This window comes from Juglans microcarpa x Juglans regia, chromosome 2D (assembly GCF_004785595.1).
Source record: "Juglans microcarpa x Juglans regia isolate MS1-56 chromosome 2D, Jm3101_v1.0, whole genome shotgun sequence".
NCBI lineage: Eukaryota > Viridiplantae > Streptophyta > Magnoliopsida > Fagales > Juglandaceae > Juglans > Juglans microcarpa x Juglans regia.
The window spans coordinates 24,793,656-24,817,147 of NC_054596.1; the positions used below are offsets into that span (position 1 = coordinate 24,793,656).

Consider the following 23,492-nt stretch of genomic DNA (forward strand, 5'->3'; position numbering starts at 1 on the left):
GTTTTTCAAGAGACAAGTTGGAATATAGTAGAGTTTGGTTCGAGACCCAAAACTTAGGGAATAATCCATTTATTTATTTATTTATTCACTACCAGTCTTGGACATAAATTTTTGAAATGGACTCTACCCAATCATGCATGGCCCACGCCTATTTTTATTAAACTGGGAGACCCAATGACAGTTTGTTTTTAAAAAACTCACCACCTTTACACATCGCTTTCCGTTAGTCATAAGCATACATGTCTCCAATCTGTTTATCCACTCCCATGCACATGCATGTCTCTCTCATCCCTCTAGAGCTTGTTTTTGTTTTTTTATTCATTCGCCTATGTATACTTAACTAATCCTTCGTGCATGAAGAAAACCCTAGAGTAGGGTTGCCGTCTCCTTCCCCATCCCTCTCATGCTGAAGCCAAGAAACCACCGTAGAACCACTGCAAGTAATGATAGAGAACACCCTCATAGCCTCCACTACCACTACTGCCAACCACTAGATCCACTATTTGTCTCCTTCCTCTGATCAACCATCTCCCAAGCCCACCTAGCTGTGCACCACCACCCCACCTCACGAAAACCACTAACTCAAGGCCTAGCTATTGTACATCCACGTCCCACGGTTTCTGTGAATTAGTATCTCTCCATGCACATCCAATGGTTTTAGCCACCACGTCACAACCCCCTCTCCTCTGCTCAGCCACCGTGCAAACACCAAACAGAAACCATGAACCTAACAGCCCCTTTTTTAGCAATAGAAACAGATCACCTGCTCCCTCCATGTCGAGCCACAACCCAGCTACCCTCAGGGCCAACGCTCTCCACGTCGTCATTACCTGCCAGAAAACGCTGGCCATTGCCACCCAGGGTTTGTTATTCGTTGACATTCTCGATAAGCCCACGACCTCGTTTCCCCTCACGGCTCCTTTTCTCTTTCACCATCTCTCTCTCTCTCTCTCTCTCTCTCTCTCTCTCTCTCACTCTTTCTTTCTCACTCATCAGTGCTCAGCCACTCACCTTCCCTTCACAACCACCGCAGCCGCCCAAGCTTCATCACAACTCCCCTCAGTGAGTCTCCATTGCGCCTAGGTATCCATCAGTGAAAACTTGTTCGTGAAAAATCTACTTTTGTTTAAAGGTGTCCTTTTATTTTTGAAGTAGTATAGGATTTCTTTTCAATAAAATTGCTTACATATTTTATGTTGGGTCTTGGTTATTTTCGGTGGGCTGGAGTTGATTTTTAATTAAAGTTATTTTTGAGTTAGGGTTATTTAAAGTCCATATTAAAGTGAGGACGTTCTTGTTTCATGGATGTGTCTAAATTGAGTATAAATGTTAGCCATGCTTTCTAAGTTATCAAGATAGTTTAGAGTTTAAATAGTATGAGATATCAAATAAAAATCGATGCTTTGAGAATTTTTTATATTTTAGGGTTTCGAGGAATTTAGACTTTAGAAAAAAAGGTACTTAACATTTCAGGTTTATAAGTATTGAAAAATGTGTTAATTTCGACTATTTATGAATATTTCGTGGCAATCTTATAGGTAACGACTAATTTTCGTTCAACACTATTATGAAGAAATTCATAAAGTTAAAAGTCCAGGTAAGCAGGGCTCCTATGCTAGGCTTTGCATAAAAATAAAATGGGATGAGGTTGATTTTTGAAAAATATGCATGTTTTGTTGTGAAAAGAGTTTTGAACTACGTCAGTTATTTGTTTTGCATTACTCCTGAGATTCTATTTAAGAATAAAGTATTTTCTGGCATGACTGGTGTAGACATGAGCTATCTTGGCATTTTGGTTCCGAATTGTGCATAAATTATGTTTTTGTAATCTTATTCTGTTCTGTTCTGAAGATGTTTTATACTCTCATATGATATGATATGATTTCTGAAAACCTCTGCATAGCATTCTGTTTTTGTTCTATTCTGACCTTACCACGGGTGTAAAACTGTGGCCACTGTTCAGGTTGGTACCATCTTTTCTATTTTCGGTGCACCCACTTTGGAAGTAAAGTGGTTTTCTAAGTGATCTTTCATGTGTGCACACTCGGGGCTTTGAGAATAAAAAGGGAAAGATTCATATTTTGTTTCTGCTCGGTTGGCCGCCGGGGTTTGCACAACTCTACCACGAGGGTTAAACATGGTCTCTGTTCTGATATGATATGATAAGATTGTAACACCCCATCCTTGTGGTGGGCCTTTTTAGAAAATAGTTTTAGAAAAGGAGATGGGAGTTACTGATCCTTTTAAAACTTTTTACTTCCATACCCAGGGTGCAAGACTCTACGTTATAATATAAAACGTGCTTTGAGAATAAAATAGGTTTATAGAGGAAATCATCATGCTTAAAATAAAAAGGTCTCTCATATAGTTAAGACTCTCATGACTAGACTTTCGTGCTCTTCCCCTTGGGCAGTGTCTATCTTGACGCGTTCTGCTCATTTAGTTCCTGTAGGAGAGGTGCATACATAAATACTAAAATGAGTCGAATACTGAGTAAACACTACTTCATATAGTTAAAATTTACTAACATAGGTTTTCATTCATGCATTCATTACTCCATAAGTACCTTACGTACATAAGACATACATTCATTTTGAAAACATCACTAGGAGGGATTTTTCTTAAAAAAGGGTTTTCTTTTCATAAAACATTTCTTCCGTCAGTGCCTTTATTTCTTAAAGAATTCAAGCATACATACATTCTTTCTTATCACTTTCATTTGCCCGGTACACACTGTTACTCCCTGTGTGTCGGGGTTAGCAGTCTTCCTTTGGAACTGGATTCCGCCCGTGGCCGTAGGTTGGGAATTCATTTCAATCGGGGGGTAGCACTGGGTGCACTACTAGTACTACTTACACGGCATTGCAATCTACCCAATCCTTTAGTACTATCATTCATTCAGTCATGGTCATTACGTATTTTCATACATTAAAACATTCATTCATTTCAATCCTTTCCTTTCCTTTTCATTCATTCCTTTCAGGCCTTTCATTCAATAGTTCATTCATGAAAAAACGTCATTCAGAAACATGAGCTTAAACATCATCGTTCAAGGCATGGCATCCTTAAAGTATCAATTTATAGGGACATTTTAAAGCATCATAAAGGAAAAGCATTTCATTTTCATTTCATATTATTTTAGAAAACTCTAGAACTGTATGAACATAATACTTACCTGAACTCCATGCTACTTTCATATCATGCAGTCTATTCATGTGCATATCATATGACAACCTACATGCATACACATAACCTTCGTGTCATTCTCTATCTAGTGCATAAGCAACTACTCTTAGAAGACATAAACTACACTTTACTTGGACATTTCCTCACTGTGAAACACTCTCCTTCTATTCCTGTCTTCTATGTTTTCCTTTATCACGTTTCCTCTTTCTGTGACCTTCTTGCGATCACCTTTTTCAACCCAGCGTTCTACTTAGAGTGCTTATTATCCCTTAAGTGAATCTCATGATAGGTCTTAGGGTTAAGACACTAAGACCTTGATCTTATTCTTCTTATTAACCTCATCCCGACTCAGATTAACTAAGTCACTCATCCCAATCCTAGAAGATACATACGTCACTTCCTACATTCGAGCTTATGCTTCCTCATCATCATCGTCATCCTCGTCCATGCATATCACACGACTCTAAGCCAACTCTGAGGCTCAAACATCGTATACCTATATACTTAGGACAAATTACCCACTACATATGGTCCGGCACATGTGTCTAACTAGACTACACGTGTACCCTACTCCCTTTTATCACCTAAGAGCAACATATAATCCATTAACACCCATACACAAGCGAGCGCCATACTTTGATACCAACCTTCCTTTACTTGGTTGGTAGGGCCCTTCCTACTTCCCGTCCCATTACAAGTTTATCCCAACACTTAACACAACAGGACTCCATTCACAACTACCCCTTACGTCAAGTCACATAGCCTGAGACTACTCCCAAGCTGCACCGTGACCTTGTCACATCATTTGGCATCTTGCTACGTTACTTATATGCCAACTCCGAACTCATCATGAGTACGGTTCCTCACGTACTCTTGTCACATTGTGACATCTTGTCACGTTTCCGTTACATCACACTTACACGATTCTGTCACTTTATACGTACAACAGCCATAACTGTAACGCCCATCCTTGTAGTGGGTCTTTTTATAAAAGATTTTGAGAAAGGACGACGAGAATTACCGTCCGATTTAAAACTTTTTGCTTCTTCCCCAAGGTACAAGACTCTACGTTTATAAAATAAAAATGTGCTTTTACAATAAAAGAGGTTTACAGCGGAAAATATCAATTTTAATAATAAAATGCCTCTCTTTCATTTAAGCCTTGTGCCTAGACTTCCATACTCTTCCCCATGGGCCGTGTCCGTCCCGTGCTTCATTTCCTTCCCTGTGGGGGGAGGGACATGCATAAAAACTAAAATGAGTCGAAAACTCGTAAGCATTACTTCATGCAGTTAAAATAAAATAACATAGGTTTTCATTCATGCATTCATCATTTGTACATACTATACTTACATGCATGCATGCATATATGCGTTCATTTGTGCATATGTGCGTTCATTTGAAAATGTCATTGGACGGGGTTTTCCTTTCTTTTTGTAAAACGTGTCACCCGTCAGTGCCTTCATTTCTTAAAATGCGTTCGTGCATGCGTACATACATACATACATACATTCTTTCTTTTCACTTTCATAGGCCGGTACACACTGTTACGCCCTGTGTGTTAGGGTTAGCGGCCCTTTGACCTGGATTCCGCCCATGGCTACAGGTTGGGAATCCTTTTTCATAGGGGGCAGCACTGGGTGCACTACCCGTACTACTTACCCGGCATTGCAATTTGTCCATTCATTGGTACCCTTTCATTCATTCATGTGGCCGTTACGTGTCTTCATACATTTCATGCTTTCATTCATTCATTCATGCCAGCTCTGAAGAGCTGGAGCTTTCATTCAGTTCTTTCTTTCATTTAACATGAGAAAACATTTCTTTTCATGAGAAAACATCATTTCGTGAGCATGGGCTCGAACGTCCTCTTTCATGACGTCTCCGAGCATCACCTCGCGGCATTCACAAAAGTATCAGTTCGTACCGTCCATAAAACATAAAGCACGGGCTTAAACTTCGCCTTTCGCGGCATCCGTAAGCATCACCTTGAACGTCGGCCTTCGCGGCGTCCACGAGCATCACCTTGCGACTCTCATGACAGCGTCGGTCCGTAGGATCCACGAAGGCGTTGGCTCAAGCTCGTCTTTCGTGCATTTACATCAGTTTGTTTTATTTGAAAATACGTACAATAGATACATCTTATAGTCATCCATTCGCATGCGTACAATTAATAACTTTGGGTGCGTAAAAAGGGACTTTCATGGAAGGGCCGTACGTACATATACGTTTGAAAGCTTGGCATCTTCTTTCGTGAACATTTTCTTAAAGATAAAAGCTTTTTCTTTTTGTTTCGTAATTTCTAGAAAACTCCAGAAGGGCATGAACGTAATACTTACCTGGACTCCATGCTACTTTCATACCATGCAGTCCATTCATGCGAGTGTCAACTGGCAACCTACATGCATACAAAACCTTAACGTCATTCTCTATCTAGTGCATAAGCAACTTAACTATAAATAGAACTATGCTATACTTGGAACACTCTCCTTCTATCTCATGCACTTACGTGCCCTTTAGTATGTTAAAACCTTCGAGGACCCATTGCGGTCACCGCATCTTCCAACTCAACGTCTTGCCTCAAGTGCTCATTCACTAAAGTGAACCCATGATTCACTCTAGGATTAAGACACTAAAACCTCTGTCTTATTCTCCTTATTGAACTCATCTTGATGCATGACTCAGACCAACTAAGTCACGCATCCCAATCCTAGACAATACACCCCTTACTACCTCCATACATCTTAGCCCATACTAATCGTCATTTCCATCCATACAAGCCACACGACTCTAAGCCAACTCTGAGGCTTAAGCACTGTGTAACTGTGCTCAGGATAGATTACCCATTACATATGGTGAATCCGTCTGGTACACATGTCTCCCAGACTACAAATGTACCTTACCCCTTTATCACCTAAGATCGACATATAACATGTCGATCACCTGCTCGTAGGGATGAGGGCCATATTCTGATACCAACATTCTCTTAACCCGGCCAGCACGACTCTTCATGTTAGCCGTCCCTTCGACAGTTCATCCCAACACTTAACATGACAAGGCTCCATTAACCATTATGGCTTATGTCACGTCACATAGCTCGAGACTACTCTCAAGCTACACCGTGACCTTGTCACGCACCTGATATCTTGTTACGTCACTTCTACGCCAACTTCTAACTCATCACGAGTACGGTTCCTCACGTACTCCCATAACATCGTGACATCTCGTCACGTTCCCGTTACGCCATTTCTACAATAACTCTTCACCCATCATAAGCCTGACTATCAGTAACCACGTCACTTCGTGACGTTGCCCAGTCATGCTTCCGCTGCGTACTCTTACACTTATTCTACTACTACACCCATACTTCCGGCCATAAGTCAATTACAGTGACACTTGTCACCTCAGACTACAGGCTATACCATAACTACTTCGGGACATTGTTACACAATTCTCGATACTATTCACCACGTTCTACGCCCATCAACAGCACAACCATCCTTATCTCTGTGACACGCCACACTGAGTGTCGCTGCCTCGTGGAGTACACTCTACGTATACTCCCTTTCCACACGCTACAACCTATCATCAATATGGCATACCCGCCATATGATGCATCATTCCACCATGTGGAGTACACTCCGCGTATACTCTATACACGTTATGCCACATCACCATTACGGCATACCCGCCGTATGGTGCATCGCTCCACCATACGGAGTATATTCTACATGTACTCCCTTCATACACACCACTCCACATCACCATTATGGCGTACCCGCCATATGGTGCGTCACTCCATTACATGGAGTACACTCCACATGTACTCAAATCACACACCACGCCATACAGAGTACACTCTACATGTACTCTTCCCATTCCACAATACGCAAGGAGAGTATATTCTACATACACTCTCTTTATGTCACACTATGCCACACATAAAGTACACTCAGCGTGTACTGTTCCCACTCCACATGCCACAACACCAATACAATGCATAGTCCGCAACCACACTACACCGCACAGTCCACAACACTGCACAGCACAATTCCAACTACGCTCCACACTTCACAGCGCACTACACAGATAAGCCCAACACTTCACTACATAGAATGCCCAACACTTCACAGCACACTACACAATGAGCCCAACACTTCGTATACACGACACATCACATCACCACACTACACAGATATGCCCAACACTTCACAGCGCACTACACAGCGCATCTCAATACTACACAGTCATTCCCCTAATACTAACAGCATAGTCCACAACTTAGTCCACTAATTAACATCTAACATATAAATAAGGGATAGAGAGTTATACCATCGACTGGATAACCGTGCATTGCTTGCTGATCGTTACAGTTGATGACGTTGGAGAGGTCGTACATGGCGGGTAACCCACGTACATTGACTGTTTGGGCATTTGGATAGCTAAGCGTGGTCTTGGAAGGGCTTGTGAAGGCCTTGTGTTGGTGGCTATGAAGGGTGGTACACAATATACCTAACTGTGTATAGTGGCAGTCAATCACATGCAGTGACTGTCCATCACGTGCAATGATTACCCACCACGTAAAGTGGTGGTTGGACCAAGGGCTTGGCTAAGGGAAATGTGGTGGATCTCGTGGTGGCGTCGAGGTGGCACCACGGTGGGTCACGGCGGCGGATCTGGCCGCTCAGTGGGTGAGAGGCTGTGGGAGAGTGAGAGAGAGTGTGCGTGCATGGGTGCCTCACGGTGGTGCCTTGTGGTCGTGGGAGTCGCGCACGGCGGCGCACAGTGGAGAAATGGGTTAAAACCCATTTCGGGTACTTGCCGTGGAAGGAGAGGGAGGGCTGCGTAACAGGGGCTGGCTTCGGTGGAGGATGATGGCCAATGGCAGAGGAAGCTGCGGTGGAAGCGGTGGCCCCGGAGGACGGCGCACGGCGGCGCTACGTGTATCAAGCCCATTCGGGCTTTGCACTTCCAAGGGAGAGGAAGAGAGAGCGTGAGGGAAAGATACCAGGATGGGGGAGCTCACCGGAGTGAGGTGGAGCTTGTGGTGCCGGCGGTGAGGGTTGCCGACACATGGCGGCGCCAGGCTGAGGCATGGAGCATTCGGCGAGGGAGAGAGGGGTGCTGCGTGTTGTGCAAGCCGAGAGGGAGGAGAGAGAAAGGGGAGGGAAAAGTGAGGAAAGAGAGAGGGGGGTCTGGGTATTTAATCCAGTCCCTTCATCTTGGGGGTCCTCAAAACGATCTAACGTTGACATATTAAAATGTTGATTTGAAAATGCGTAAACATTAACTTAATTAAAAGCACTTAGAGGAATTAAGGTAAATATTATTTTGAACTAACTTTAGTTTATAAAATAATATTTCTTCATCATTAATAAATGATGAAGTCTTATTTAATATATTTCAGAGAATAAAATCATTAAATTAATTAAAGCTTTCAACATAATTTAAATCCCTTAATATTTCAAATAACGGGAATCATTTTAATAATTAATATTAAAATGATCTCTGACAATTATGATATTTTGGAGCTCTTTAAAATATTATAATTGTCTCATTTAAAAACAAGTTTAACTCAACGATACTGAAAATATCTCATATAAATATTTCCAGTACATTTTAAACACTGGGCGTACTTTAGAAGTCACCTAATATCTCGAGAGACACGTCGTCATGGTTCGGCACACATGACGATGCTCGCAGTCGCCAGAAAGAATGGCAGACTGTTGCATAATTCCGTCATCGGAATTTACTTATGTCAGAAAGGAGAAGCCTTACGTAAGAAAGAGAAAAGCTTACGTACGAAGAAAGGAGCGGGGATTACAATAACGCTACTACACGATGACACCCGTCACTGGGACTACCAGTCACATCACAACTATTTCGGGACATTGTTCTATAGTTCCCAACACTATTCATCACACTATACTCTCCTCAACTACGCAACCATCATTGTCTTCCCCACACTGTGTATCACTACACCACATGGAGTACACTCCACGTGTACTCCCTTCACATTACACTGCGCCACATCACAACTATGTCACACATGCCATACGGTGCATTGCCTCACCAGAAGAAGTACATTTCACGTATACTCCATTCACATCACACTACGCCAGAAGAGTACACTCCACGTGTACTCTTCCCAATCCACATCACGCCACATCACCACTACAATACATACTTCCAACCACACTTCATAGCACAATCCACAACACGACTACACAACACACTTCCCAACTACACCTAACACTTTACATCACCACACTGCACAACAAACTCCATAAATACTAACAACACAGTCCACAACCTAACCAACCAACTAACATAATAATAAGGATAAGGAAAAGAGAGTTATACCATCGTCGGGATTGTTGCTCGTTGTTCGACATGGCTAGTAGCGTTGAAAGCCACTAGCTTGGGCGGTAGTGGTCACTGCCATGACCTTGGAACAGAGCTATTTCAAATGGATAAATCTACTATTTCTCAACTAGATCTAGGCTTTGTCAGGTTTAATGTGATTGTGGAGGATGGCCGACATGGTGGGGAGTTCGTGGGTGGTGGCTAAAGCCTTGTACAGTGGCGGTTAGACATGTACAGTGGTTGGGGGCTGTTTAGGCATGGGGATAGCTAGGAGTTCATATGAACCCGCGGGAATGGAATCCCTTGAACCCACAATCAATTTGAAAACTCTCCAAGAAAGCCAAAATCAAGTCAATAGATGGAAAATCTAGACCCGATGAGAACTCGTTTCAAAAACCTAGATTATATTAAAATCTAGACCCGTTGAAGAACCCGTCTCAAGAACCCAGATTATAAGGAGGAACGTCACAAAGGATATGATTTACCTTTGAGAAGTTCAAAAGTTCAATTAAGAACAAGAGGAGTAAAACTCAACTCACAATGAATAAATTTATCAAATTTCATAAACTTCTCAAAATGAGGCAACAAAGAGTATTTAAACCAAAACCTAATTAAAACCCTAACCAAAATAAAGCCCAAACTTCCAAAAATACCCTGAGTGAATAGTGCCGCAGCTACAGTACGGCACTACAGTAACTCGGCTACAGTAACCTCTAGAAACCCTAGTTCAATGAAATAATAACTTTCCCAACATGCCCTTGAATAGACCCTCCCTTAAGTCATTCTCATAATTAAACCCAATAATTATAAACTAATAAAATAAGTCATTTAAATGAATTAAACAAGTTGAAACCCTTCAAGAGCCCAAAGCTTTTAAGTATTGTCGTTTCCTTCTTCCATATCTTATCAAATGAATCAAAACTAGATCTTCATCCTTCATGCCAATTTTGAATGTTGGGCTCTTGCTAAACTCATCCCAAGTGGATTGCATCAATCCTTGTATTGCCTCCTTGATCTTTTTTGCTCTTGACCTTGTAATTGGCCTATTTGGAAGTTGCAAAGGATCTTTAAGACTAGGCCCACCTTGGTTCCCATCATTCCCCCTCTCTTCAGAAGGATCCGATCTTGAATCTCCACCTGGATCAAAGGAAAAATGATTAGTAACATTAAAAATAGCTGAAACAAGATACTTACCTTGAAGATCCATTAGATATGTATTTTCATTAATTTGTTCAAGAATTTGAAAAAGTCCATCCAAGCTATTCATGTCATCAACAGGTAAAGGTGTTAAATCTAAAGGAGTAAATAGATTAAGTCTATAAACAATTTCAAAATGTGAAAATTGAGTAGTAGCATGAACACTCCAATTATATGTAAACTCAATGAATGGTAAATAATACTCCCACAAATGTTCATGAAACATATCTAAAGCTTTTCTCACACCAGAATGGTCATTCCAATTATATGCAAACTCAATGAAACGCAAATGATACTCCTGCAAATGTTCATGCAACAAGTTAATGTATGGCAAATGATACTCACACAAACGTTAATGAAACACACTTAAGGCTTTCCTTACACCAAAATGACCACTCCAATTATATGCAAACTCAATGAATGGCAAGAAATACTCCAATTATATGCAATACTTTAAGAATGAATGATACTTCCACAAACGTTCAAGCAACACGTCAATGAATGGAAAATGATACTCCCACAAACGTTCATGCAACACATCAAAAGTCTTCTTTACACCAAAGTTACCCAACAAACCACCATATCTACGACATACAAGCAACTTACGCATAAAACTAGTAGGCACACAGTATATTCTCTCTAAACAAGTACCAATCTAGTTTATGGAACTTACCAAATAATGCTTTTTCACATGTTCTATACACACTAGCAAAGTCATCATCATTAGCATGTAATTCCTTATCATATTCAAGTCTCAACAATTTTACATCTAAAATGAAGACAATGACATACCTTCTTGCTAAAGCATCAACCACAAAATTTTCCATACCTTGTATGTATTTGAATACATGAGGAAATGTCTCAATAAATTGCACCCACTTGGCATGCACTCTATTCAAGTTACCTTGTTCCTTCAAGTACGTTAAGGACTCATATTTTTCAATGAAAGGTCGGGTAGGAATTGTCGCACCAGGCACAAAATCAATGTAGTACTTTATCTCCCTAATAGGTGGCAATCCACTAAACACACCGCTAGGAAACACGACCTCATATCCCTGCAACAAAGAGACAACAATACTAGGCAAAGATACGTCAAGTTCGTTAGTATTAAGACTCGCCTTAGCATAAAAACTCACTTTTCTCTTTGTTTTTCTCTTACTTTCTTCACTCTCTCTTTTTTTTCCACTCTCATTTTGTTTTTCACTCTCTTTTTCGCTTTCACACTCTTTTTTCTTTTCACTCTCTTTGTTCCTGTCACTCTCTTTTTCTTCATCTTTTTTTGTACTCTCAACCTCACAATTATTTTTCAACTCATTCTCTCTTTTTCTTGAGGTCTCAGCCTCACCCTCATATTTTTTCTCTTTCATTTTTCTCTCACTCTCATTTTCAGCCTCACTATTTCTTTTTTTCTCAATCTTGCCTTCACTCTTTAGCTCTATCTCACTTTCAATCTTGCTTTTTAGCTCAATTTCTTTTTCACTTTTTTCTTTTTTGATCACTCTCACTTTCATTTTTTCTTTTTTGATTACTCTCATTTTCACTCTTTCTTTTTTGATCATTCTCACTCTCACTCTTTTTTTTTCGATCAATCTCATTTTCACTCTTTCTTTTTTTATCACTATCACTCTCACTCTTTCTTTTTTTATCACTCTCATTTTCACTCTTTCTCTTTTGAGCAACCTCACTTTTCAATTTCAATCGGTCCCCATGGGGCTTGTGTTGGAGTTAAAAGAGCAAGTTTGATTGTTTTTCCATCATTTTCAAAACTGTACATGTTCCTTAACCCATCATATATCACCTTTCTATCAAACTGCCACGGTTTCCCCCAACAAAATATGGCCAGCATGCATAGGCACTATATCACAAAGGACCATATCCTGGTATTTCCTAATTGAAAAGGAAACTAACACTTGCTTATTTACCTTAACCTTCTCACAATCACTCAACTACTGCAACATGTATGGTCTAGGGTGTTTCAAAGTAGGTAAATTCAATTTCTCAACTAAAGTAGTGCTAGCCAAATTAACACAACTCCTCAAATCAATGATCATACTACATATGTTATTGTTGATGTGGCATCTAGTATGAAAAATGTTCTCGCTCTGCTGGTCTGTATCATCCATCTTAATTTGTGTATTGAGTGCGCGCGTAGTAGTAACAAGAGAATCACCATACTCTTTTTTCTCATACCCATTTTCAACACTAGACTCACTTCGCCTCCTATCTCTCTTGCTTTGTAGATTTCTAATTATTGCATCTTGATGATCTATCCTATCCCTCACTTCAGCCAACACCAAGTTCAACCGCTCAAACTGTTGTTGCATGGATTGCAACACAAAGGATGAGTTATCTACCATCCCCTTTGGTGAAGAGCAACTCCGGTGAGATATTGTAAAGTGTTGCACAAAAGAATGTTAGTGGAAAACCTCACACACTCCCTTACGTGTTTACACTCGAATAATGGCACTCCACTCGTGTTTCACTCTTAATTGACTTTTTCCCGATAATAGTCTCACACTCTCTTGCATTTTACCTCAATAGTTTTCTCGCTCAAATTCTTTAAGAACTAGTTGAACTAAATCAAGACAACAAAATCTTGTATTATTCCAACCAATAATATAGATCCAAGAAACAAGAAACAATGAAGGAATAAAATGACACGAGACTCAAGGAATTTATACGAGGGAAAGAGTAATTATAAAACAAGATACTCAGCCCCTTTGATGATAAAGCTTAATCAGCAAATGTTTTTCTCTCGCTTTGTTGTAACTATGTAACAACCTTTGAATATGCTACCTTTTCTTATCTTCTTCTTCATCTTTTTTTTTTTTTTCGAATTTTCGTTTCTTTTCTTTTCCTCTCTATTCTTTTCTTTTCTTTTCCTTTCTTTTATTTTCTTTTCTTTTCTTTTTTCTAATTCAATCACAAACAGCAATACTCAATTGTGAAAATGAAGCAATTGAATTCAAGCACACAAGAATTGACAATGAAATAGAAGAGAATCAATGGAACGACACTCGAAGCAATGGACAACCTTAGAGATGTAAGAAACCCTAGAATTTTGATACCCTAGGGGATGCAAATTTCAGCCAAACCAGATAAACCTAAGAATTTCGGCAGGCTACATTTTGTTTCTGCAATTTTTTTTTTTTTTTTTTTTTTTTTTTTTTTTTTTTTTTTTTTTTTTGCAATCCTAGAACAATGTAGCCCTAGAATTAAATTTAAGGATGCAAGAAATTAAAAGATAGAATCAGACCTGATTGGAAACCTGGCTCTGATACCAAATGATATGAACTCGCGGGAAAGGAATCCCTTGAACTCACAATCAATTTGAAAACTCTCCAAGAATGCCAAAATCAAGTCATTGGATGGAAAATGTAGACCCGATGAGAACTTGTTTCAAGAACCTAGATTATATTAAAATCTAGACCCGTTGAAGAACCCGTCTCAAGAACCTAGATTACAAGGAAGAACGCCACAAAAGTTGTGATTTACCTTTGATAAGTTCAAAAGTTCAATTAAGAACAAGAGGAGTAAAACTCAACCCACAATGAATAAATTCATCAGATTTCATAAACTTCTCAAAATGAGGCAATAAAGAGTTTTTAAACCAAAACCTAATTAAAACCCTAGCCAAAATAAAGCCTCAAGTTCCAAAAATACTCCTGAGTGAATAGTATCGCGGCTACAGTATGACACTACAGTAACCTCTAGAAACCCTAGTTCAATGAAATAATAACTTTCCCAACATGCCCTTGAATAGACCCTCCTTAAGTCCTTCTCATAATTAAACCTAATAATTCTAAACTAGTAAAATAAGTCATTTAAATGAATTGAACAAGTTGAAACCCTTCAAGAGCCCAAAGCTTTTAAGTCTTGTCGTTGCCCTCTTCCATAGCTTATCAAATGAATCAAAACTAGATCTTCATCCTTCATGCCAATCTTGAATGTTGGGCTCTTGCTAAACTCGTCCCAAGTGGATTGCATCAATCCTTGTATTGCCTCCTTGATCTTTTTGGCTCTTGACCTTGTGATTGGCCCATCTGGAAGTTGCAAAAGATCTTTAAGACTAGGCCCACCTTGGTTCCCATCAAGTGTGGTCTTGGAAGGGCTCATGGCAGCCTCGTGGTGATGGCTAGAGACAGAGCACGATGGCATCTAGCCGTGTATAGTGCATCCGAGTGGGTGAGAGTGCGTGAGAGGCAAGGGGACGGCTAGGGACTATAGCAAGGAGTGGAGGAGATTGAGGGGGTGCTAGTGGAGCTTGTAGCGGCATTGGGGTGGCAGTGGGTGGCGCAATGGCGGCAGAGAGTGAGAGAGCATGTGGGAGAGTGAGAGAGCGTGTGGGAGGAAGGGTAATTCGGCTGGGCATGAGGGTGACTAAGGGAAGTTGCCGGTGAGAGAGGAGCCCTTGGTGGCAGTGCGGTGGCATGAGAGGCAACATACGTGTAACGACCTGATCTTATATTTTATTTTATTTTAGGAATAAATTACAAATAATTTTTTTTAAGCTCAATAAATAAGTTAAAGCCCATTAGAGAATTTATCGGATAGATTATTATTATTTTTTAAATTAAGGCTCCATTATTATCTTTATTATTATTTTCTCTTCAAGCTCATGAGTCATTTTCGTAATAAAACTCCTCCCTACCAGATTTTTTCTTCTATGAATTTCAACAATCCACTCACATGCACATCACGTCTCTTTTTATCTAGGGTTTTCTTTTAGGTTTTCAATCATATAAATATATATATATATATGTTAATACACTCACCAAAACTGCACGCCGCAATTCCTCCACCGTGAATCTTCCTCTCATGCATCAAACCTATGCATGCACGGCTTCATCCGTTTCCTCCGCATTCACGTTTCTCATCTCTAGGTTTTTCCTTTTGGCTCTCAACCGGCTAGGTTTATAAATTGGTTTAGCCCTCCTTTGCATGAAAAGCATAGTCACTGCTGCCCAACGTCTAAATACACTCACGCACACAGAGCACCTTTCACAAACCTCCTCTCCTCAAACCCGCAACACACGTCCAGGAAAAAAAAAACAACCTCCACCACCTTCCCTCAGTTCGTCCACACACTGGCCAGTTGCACCCAAGACCTCCTTCGTGACGACCACCGAAAACCACAGCCACAACCCCACGTTCTGTCCTGCAGCACGGCTACCCCAGTTCACCACCTAATGTTCACCCTCCAACACCCCTAGCTCACGTCTCCCACACCCCAGCTCACCACTGAGAACCACCAATTTTCCCACACGCAGCAACCATAGCTCTTCCCTCCACCACCGTCACCCAGCCGTTGAGAAACCACACAGACAATACTCTGTTTTACTACACTGAAACAGGGGATTTTTCTCCCCACTGTGAGCCACAGACCAGCCACCCCACGGCACCAACTCCCTCCTCGTCGTCATCGCACTGCTCAGAGACTGCCACCCGACACCGCACGCCACAACAAGCCGCCACCCTTGCTCATTGTGTAGCTGCCACTCGTCGGGTTGCCACCGTGCCCAGCCACCAGACCCACCGTCGTGGCTGCCTTCTTCCTCTCAGCGACCGACTACGCGCTGAAAATAGTGATTAGTGTTGCATGTCTTTTATAAAAATATTTTGCATGTATGCCCTTCTTTGGAAGCTCTTCTTTACGTACCCAATCATGATATATTTATGAAAATCTATGATTTTATATGAAGATTTATGCATTAAATTATTTATGAAAATCTATGATTTTATGTGAAAGTTTATGAATATTGATGATCTTTTGTGATAATTTATGCATTAAAATAATTATGGGAAGTCATACATGATTTTATGTGAGAGATTATTCATAAAATTATTTATGAAATGCATGATTTTATGTAAGAGTTATTTCATAAAATTATTTATGAAATGCATGACTTTATGTGAGAGTTATTTCATAAAATTATTTATGAAAGTCATGATTTTATGTGAGAGTTATGCATAAAATTTTCTATGGAAAGTCATGAATTTATGTGAGGAAACATGTATCACGATATTTATGAAAGAATGCGATTTCATTTGAAATCTATGATAAGATATCACAAGTATGTATGTGATTTCTTTTGAAATCTAGGAAATGACAAGTATGCAAGTATGGTTTTGATGAAATATGTAACGGCCTATGTTATGATATGAAGACGGTACCTATCTTATGGGCATATTGCATTGCTAGGTCGTGCATGCTGGTAGTGCACCCAGTATGTCTTCCTTATGTATGGATTACATAACTCGTAGCCACGGGCGGAATCAGAATCTATTTAGATTCGATAACCCTAACTCACGGGGGTCAATAGTGGGTAACGGCCTATGATAAGTGAAAAGATAAGTCCATGTTCATGTTCATGTTAATTACATATGTATTTGTGAGTATGCACGTTTTTCAAGAAACCTTATGTTTATTATGTTTACTGTATGATGTGTTTCTTATTGAGTATTCGACTCATTTTAGTTTGTTTTTTTCATGTTTTTAAACTATTCCAAGTGATAACATTTATGAGGATGAGACTGCAGGATATGCCTGACTTGACCCCGGGAGGCGAGGCAGAGGCCTAGACAGATTATACTATGATTATTTCTATGGTTTATAGTTTAAATAAGTTATTTTGATAAGCACATGAGACTTCTGTATTTTTTTTAAATAAGTGCTTCCGCAGACTTTATTTTGGATTTTTAGTATTTATTAAAGTTTGTTATTTACGGAAATCTTTCGTATCTGGTGCTTTGTTAAAAAGAAAAGCTTTTAAGTTTAAGTTTAGTAGTAGCACACTGGCTCCCCGAAAATTCTAAAATATCTTTTTGGGAAGCGGGGTGTTACAGTAGGCCAGCGATGGTGGCCAAACCTAGATGCACTGTACGCCGGTTTAATTAATTAGATTTTTCAACATAATTTAAATTCCATAATATTTTAAATACCTGAAAATCATTTTATTAAATGATTTTCTACAATTATAATATTTTTGGAGCTTTTCAAAAATACTGTAATTGTCTTACATAAAATCAGGCTTGGTTTAATAACACTAGAATACCCCATATAAATATTTTCAGGACATTTAAAATATTCTAGGGCTTTAAAACATTGGGCTTGCTTTAATAATCAACCGCTATATTTAAAAACAAGGCTTTAGTATTTAAAATGCATAGATGAGACTCATGACCAATCGAGAGAGAAATGAGCGGGTTATTACAAAGATGTGATGTTTCAGTTTATGTTATGCCAAAGGCATTTTGATTATGAATATTTTAGAACTTTCGTTCTGATATTTTTTATAATATTTTGATTTTGCATTCTGAAAGAAAATGTTTTGTTCTACATTCTAAAAGAAAGTATTTTTTTCTGCATTCTGAACTTTGTAAATGCTCATATTTACACCCTAGTATGTGTTATTTGCTTACTGAGTTGTTGAAAACTCATCCCTTATCTCCAAACATTTTTCAGATAATTTTGATGGTTTAGCTTGAGAACAAGAGTAGGAAGTTTTAGCAAGGTGTGATGATCGTAGAGGAGTAAGTGCCTTAGGGTGTACTTATTTGAGAGTCATAGTTAGTAAATTGATTATTTTTTATATTTTGATGTGTTGGATTAAGGATATTTTCAATTCTTTGGGGAGTTTTTAATTTATTTTATTGAGAATTTCTGTATTGTCCCTATGAAGGAATATGGATATTTGAGTTGAATAAATGAATTAATATTTTATGAAGTTTTCTAGATTTTATAGTAGTGATATTGTATTTGATATTAAGTAATATGAGCTAACTCTCCGGACCTCTGGAATCGGGGCTTTACAGTTACATGTTATGCCATGTTACAAAATGTTTCTATCTCAAGTAGGTTATATCTTTTGTGTTACATTCGAGTCATGTTGTGTTACGTCAGGACTTTTGTCCTATCGTATTCCGGTCACGTTTCATCTCAAATACAATTTATGTATTTCGAGAATAGTCATGTCAAGTTGTTCATGTATTTCACGTTCATGTACGTCCTCGTGCAGTTAAGTTATTGTTTAGTTCATAGTTATTGTTAAATTATCATAACCCTATGACAAAAGACTACTCTATTATGGTAATCCCATGAGATAAGGCTACGCTATCGTGGTAAACCCACAAGACAAGAACATCTTGGTACTTGCATGAGATAAGAATATGTTTTGAGTTCATGTTAAGTCAAGTCTCAAATCAAGTTCATGTTAAGTCAAGTCTCGGATCAAGTTTACGTCAAATCAAGTCTCAGTTTAAGTCTAGTTTAGTTTAATCAAGTCAAACTTAGTTCACGCTTCAGTTTAAGTTATGTCAGTTATGTTATGTTGTATGTCAAGTTATGCTATAATTACTTATGACTTTGATTATACATTCATGTCTTTATTGCCATGCATGTATCATTAACTTGTGTGTAGGTTTTTTGTTAACTTGCCTAGATTTGTAATCAAATCTCACTATGGTAGTCCAAACTACCATTCCTCCCGAATGGTAGATCTTGTTACAGGATCTGAAGAAGAGTTGGGAATCGACCAACTGGAAACAGTTGACTAAGGGATAGTGCGATGTCAATGATAGTATAGTAGTTAACTTAAATTACTACTTGTACTTATGGAGTTGAAACTCCAGTACACAATCATTTTGGACCAGCGTTGTGATCTCAGTTGTTTAGTATGTCATTATGTATGAATTATGTTTTAAGTATTTAGGATATTTTCAGTTTGATGCAAACTATTGCTAAAGAAAAAAAAAATTACCCGCTACGAATATTGCATAATGCTAGATGCATATTTTAGGAACATTGTATCATATATGTCATGAAGGGGTGCAGGTAACCTTGTGTTGCATGTCTCGATGCTTCAAATGTCTGTCCAATCCCAAGCGGAATTTGGGGGCATCACATGATATAAACTCCACCAACAATTGTGATGAAACCCGATAACAATGCTGGTTTGGAACCCGAAGATCGTATAGATAAGATTTGTTGAGCCTTGACCAGTCACCCAGCTAGATGAAAACCAAGACTACGAAGGATTGAAACGCCACACCAAGAAATGCTAAGAATCTCTCAAGAATCAAGGTGATAAGTTTGGAGCTTGAACGCCACAAGATTAACTTGATAAGTTCAAAGAGTTCTTTGAAGAACCAAGAGGAGAGCACAAGACCTCACAAAGAGAATAAGCTTCTGAAATCCAAATATTAACATAAACAAGCCCCCATGTTTTTTAGGCCTCTTGGACTTCTAGAGGCAGCCAAAAATAACTAAATGACTAGATTCAATGTATTTAACATACCTAGCCAAGACCTTGTTCATTTTCCTATTTAATATCCTTGAAACTCAACAAATTCACGTCCTTTAATGGTCAGACCATGCATAACATTGCTGCTTGCTAATTAGCCTCTTCAATTGCTTTGGTGACATAGACTAAGCCTTGATTATTATTTGAGCCCATCTTGGTCTTTGTAGAATCAGCCCAATTCTCTTGGATTTGCCCATTTAGTGCTTCTTTGAAACGTTTAGCTCTAAGTCTTATAATTGGGCCACTAGGAAGTGACAAAGGGTATTGTGGAAGTTCAACTCCATTCCCACTTGTATGATTAGCATGTCCGGCTCTTTGGTTTGCATCATTGGCCATGACTTTCTCTTCATCCACCTCAATACCTTTTGTACTAACAACATAACCAAGAAAAATAACTTTTTCCATGCAAAAGGCACATTTCTTGAAATTAACATACAACTTCTCATATCTCAACATATCAAACACATATCTCAAATGTTCAATATGTTCATTTAAGCCCTTGCTGTACACTAAGATATCATCAAAGTACACAACCAAAAACTTGCCTATGAATGCATGTAGGACACAACCACATTTCAGGTATTCTTTAATAAATATTTTTCCTAACATAAGACCAATGCTTTAAAAAGGAAAATCTCCACCTTTGCACAAAAGGACAGTGAGACTTTGTATCAGTCTTTGGAGAGATTTAAGGAGATGTTGAGTATATCTCCTCACAATGAGTATGAGAATTGGCGCTTAGTGAGCTATTTTTATAAGGGACTTATACTTAGAGAGCACCAATTTGTGGCGATGATATGTAATGGTGAGTTCTTACAGAAAGATCATGATGAGGCCATAGAATACCTCAATGAGCTTGCTAAAAAAGCTCACACTTGGACTGGACCTAGTGCTACTGAGAGCACAAATAGGTCACGACCTGCAGGAAACTTAAATGGTAGTGGAATTTATCATCTCAAGGAAGAGGATAACCTAAAAGTTAAGGTTGAGATGCTCACTAGGGAGCTAGATGTGTTAAAGACTAAGGACTTAAAGCCAATGCACGTGGCTAATTATGCAGAGACTTTTGGACCATGTTTTGTATGTGACGGGGTAGATCACCTCTCCCAAGAGTGTCTCACACTTGCTAAGATGAGAGGGATGTATGAGGAACAATGTAATGTTTTAGGTATGTACAAAAAGCCTTTTACACCTTCCTCTAATACCTATATTCTGGGGTCGCACAATCAATCACCCTAATTTTAGCTGGAAGTCTGAAAATCAACCGCCTGCACAACCGCCTAAATCATATCCTGCACCATATCATTCACCTTCATCTTCTAAGAGTCCTATAGAAGACACTTTGCATGCTTTTATTGAGGAACAGGTTAAGACTAGCTAAAAGTTTGAATATTTGATTACGCAGGTTGTTGAAGAAAATAGGGAGATAAAGAGCCAGGTGTCCAAATTGATGAGCTCCTTGAGTGTGAATGAGTGAGCTAAGTTCCCTTCTCAAGATCTTGATGGATGTGAATGACATTGTGACATGAAGTGGTAAGTCATTACACATCCCAGCAACGAACAAATCAGAGGATGTGGAGAAGGATCAAGATAGTAGTGACGTCGAGCTGCCCAAGGAACCTGAGGTGATGAAGAGTCCTGTTAAGGTACCATTCCCTCAAGCTTTAAAATCAAGCAAGCGAACTCTGGATCCTAACAATGAAATCCTAGAGAATCTAAGGCAGGTAAAAATAAATCTTCCTCTTTTGCATATGATTAAACAAGTTCCTATTTATGCAAAGGTTCTCAAGGATTTATGTACGGTTAAAAGGAAGCACCATGTGAAGAATACAGCGTTCCTGACAGAGCACGTTAGTGCTCTAATTGAGCAGCAGATTCCTCCCAAGTACAAGGATCCTGGTTGTCCAACCATTGCATGCAACATTAGAAATCATGAGTTTGGGGAAGGTTTACTAGATTTAGGAGCTAGCGTGAATCTAATGCCATATTCTATTTATTTATAGTTGGGGTTGAGAGAAATCAAACCAACCACTGTGGTATTGCAATTGGCTGACTGTTCAGTCAAAGTATCCTGGGGTGTGGTAGAGGATGTTCTGATTCAAATTGACAAACTTTATTATCCTGTTGATTTCCTAATCCTTGACACTAGCTCTATTGTTGATACTACTTCTAAAATTCCTTTGATTTTAGGTAGGCCTTTCCTTGCCACTACTAATGCTCTTATTAACTGCAGGAATGAGCTCATGAAGCTATCTTTTGGAAACATGACTCTCGAGGTGAATATCTTCCATATTACAAAACTGCCAGAAGATGATGACGAGAGCCACCAGACATACATGATTGACTCACTCATGGATAGGAGAGTTTCTACAGCTCATGATTTTGATCTCCTTGAGTATTTTCTTGTTAATTCTAAGTTTGATTCTATCAGTGATCTGTCTGATGTAGTTGATATTTATGCTATTTTTTATAAAACTCATAATTATGGCACTTGGGCATGGCAATCGAAGTTTCAGGAGTTGTCTGAGAGAAGTGAAAAACAAATTCCTTCAAGTGTGGAAGCACCCAAAGTTGAATTGAAACCCCTGCCTAAGGGTTTAAAGCATGCTTTCCTTGGTCCAGGTGATACTTTTCCTGTTATTATCTCATCTAAATTGTCTGAGTCTCAAGGTGAGAAATTAATTTGGACCCTAAGTAAGCATAAGTCAGCCATAGGTTGGAGCATTGCTGGTATAAAAGGTGTTAGTCCCCTGGTCTATTCTTATAAAATTAATTTGGAGGAAGAAACTAGTCCTCGTAGAGACCTAGCATAGACTTAATCCCACTATGGAAAGAAGTGGTGAAGAATGAAGTGTTAAAACCATTAGATGCAGGAATCATATATCATATTGCTGATAGTAAATGGGTAAGTCCTACACAGGTTATTCCTAAAAAGTTAGGTGTTACTGTGGTGAAGAATGAGCTGGGGGAATTAGTCCCTTCAAAACTTGTAACTGGGTGGCGGATGTGCATTGATTACAGAAAATTGAATGCTGCCACCCAGAAAGACCATTTTCCTCTCCCTTTTATTGATCAAATTCTTGAACGTGTGGCTGGTCATCCTTTCTATTGTTTCTTGAATGGTTATTCTAGTTATTATCAAATTGAAATTGCATTAGAAGACCAAGATAAAACCACTTTCACTTGTCATTTTAGTACTTATGCTTTTCGTAGAATGCCATTTGGATTGTGTAATATACCTGCTACTTTTCAACATTGCATGATGAGCATTTATAGTGAAATGGTTGAAAATTGCATGGAGGTTTTTATAGATGACTTGATTGTTTTTAGATCTTCTTTTGATGCAAGCTTATTGAATTTAGAGAGAGTGTTGACTCATTGTGAGGAGAAGGAATTGGTTTTGAATTGGAAAAAATGCTACTTTATGGTACCTTCAGGTAT

At 39.1% G+C, this 23,492-nt stretch overlaps 1 non-coding gene across 1 annotated transcript; it reads right to left on the reverse strand.

The window, feature by feature from the left end:
- Window positions 1-20,668: 20,668 nt before the first annotated feature.
- LOC121251329 lies at window positions 20,669-20,776 on the reverse strand. Its single transcript, XR_005937996.1, has one exon. It is a non-coding gene; the product is annotated as a small nucleolar RNA R71 (small nucleolar RNA).
- Between the last annotated feature and the right edge of the window lie 2,716 nt (window positions 20,777-23,492).